Source organism: Triticum dicoccoides, chromosome 5B, assembly GCF_002162155.2.
Source record: "Triticum dicoccoides isolate Atlit2015 ecotype Zavitan chromosome 5B, WEW_v2.0, whole genome shotgun sequence".
Taxonomy (NCBI): domain Eukaryota; kingdom Viridiplantae; phylum Streptophyta; class Magnoliopsida; order Poales; family Poaceae; genus Triticum; species Triticum dicoccoides.
The window spans coordinates 68,571,333-68,573,795 of record NC_041389.1 but is presented as its reverse complement, the minus strand read 5'-3'; positions in this window follow the sequence as shown (position 1 = coordinate 68,573,795).

Below are 2,463 nucleotides of genomic sequence, written 5' to 3'. Positions count from 1 at the left end.
ATCGGGAAGAATTAGAAGAGCAAATATGCTAGAGGGGATTTAGATGCAAAAGAACAAAGAGATCATGAGCTGATTAAAGAACACTTGAACGAAGCACCGGGATAATTGATAACGGTAGCTGAAATGTGAGGACGAAGAATTCTTCTAGAATGATGGCCTTCGGTGAAAATAAACGGAAAAACAACTCCTGACATACTCCGGATGGGTGAGAAAAAGAAATATCTGACAAATGGAATAATTTGAGAGGATAATATGAAGCTAGAACCATGAATCTTCGGGAGAACGGGCAAGATTTAGAGGAAAAACTCTTCTTCGGTCTTCAAATGACGACGGGAAACACCACCAAAATTACTGAGATACTCCGGGGAAATGAAAAGCGAAGGGGGTTGAGCCAACAATGAAAATGATTTGAAATCGATCTTGGAGAAGGCATGTGACTGATGTGATCCATTCTTACATCACACGTGAAAAGAATTGAGAATAACTCTGGGGAAAAGAAAAGAGTCAGGTAAGATCCTGGGAAAAGACCTGTGGGTTAGGGCCCACTAAAAGAAAACACCATTGAAAAGGATTGTTGAAGAGATAGATGATGCACTAGAACAATTGAAATATTTGAATGAGGTGACACCCTCGAATTAATTCGAACACAGACAAATCTCTTGAGATGTCTTGAACACTCCGGAAGGATAAACTGGCGAGAGGCAAACGAGCAGGGAAAACACTTGAGCCGTGGAAAAGAATATGACCAATAACAAAAATTTGAATTTGGATCCACCGAAAAGAAAATGCGACGAACAATGATGAACTAGATGAGACTTCACCGGAGAAGACAATTGTGGAAAGACTGAAGATACTCCGCACGAATGGAATTGATGCTCGAAAGAGATTCAGGCTCCGGGAAGAAAAAGGGTGGGAGGGCGGGAAAACAAAGGCAACTTGGAAGGGAGAACCGACGAATATCTTGAAGAGAGAACACCGGTAGAAAGAAAGCAAAGGCTTCACACGAGTAGGATGGATACTCGATTACAGACTCCGATTCTGAGAAGAAGAAGGGAGGGTGGGTGGGAAAAACAAAGACAACTTCGGACAGGGAAAAACAATGACGTCGGAGGACGAACTGAGGATTGATCTCGCGAAAGACAAAGAGGTTCGAGTCGACTTGACGAGAGATGCACCGGACAAAAGAGGATGGACAACTCACGAAACTAACCACGTGATCCTAAAGAAAAATTTGAAGGGGAAGAGGAGTAACTCAGAACACCTACGTCAAGATTCCTCACCAGAGCGACGAAGGGGCTGAGGAGTAAAAAGAAATCCTACTCTCTGATATAACTAGACTCCAAAAACAGTTTTCTTCTAGACTCAACAACGGCCAAACTACACGATCAATCAAGGGGCTCCTAGGGTCGGTCGAGGCTCTGATACCAACTTGTCATGCCCAATATGCGATACTATCCTAAAGAGACTCGAAGGTCCCACCAAGGATAGAACCGCATATTGAAACGCTTTTGCAACGTGGATATCATTACATCAACATTACATAATAGTGGGGATACAACCAAGACATACAAGGCCACATAAATACAACAATACATCATATACAAGATCAACATCCGACTACGGATGAAACATAAACAGAAACTCAAACGACATCCACCCTGCTAGCCCAGGATGCCGACCTGGAACCTATCCCCTGATCAAAGAGAAGCAGAAGAATTCCAAAACAAGCAAACATCGCTCTCGCGTCATGATCACCGCAAAACCTGTACCTGCAACTGTTGTTGTAGTAATCTGTGAGCCACGAGGACTCAGCAATCCCATTACCATGGGTATCAAGACTAGCAAAGCTTAATGGGAAAGGAAGGGATAAAGTGGTGAGGTTGCAGCAGCGACTAAGCATGATATGGTGGCTAACATACGAAAATCAGAGCGAGGAGACAGCAAACGGAACGGTCGTGAAGCTAGCAATGATCAAGAGGTGATCCTGAACACCTACTTACGTCAAACATAACCCAAAACCGTGTTCACTTCCCGGACTCCGCCGAAAAGAGACCATCACGGCTACACACACAGTTGATGCGTTTTAATTCGGATCTGGTGTCAAGTTATCTACAACCAGACATTAACAAATTCCCATCTGCCACATAACCGCGGGCACGGCTTTCGAAAGATAATACCCTGCAGGGGTGTCCCAACTTAGCCCATGATAAGCTCTTGCGATCAACGAAGGATATACCTTCTCCCAGGAAGACCCGACCAGTCTCGGAATCCCGGTTTACAAGACATTTCGACAATGGTAAAACAAGACCAGCAAAGCCGCCCGATGTGCCGACAAATACCGATAGGAGCTGCACATATCTCGTTCTTAGGGCACACCGGATGAGCCAGACGTCGGGTTGGCATAGACCCTGGTTGCCCAGGGGGCGCCGGACATTGCTCAGGTTGGACCAACACTCGGAGGAG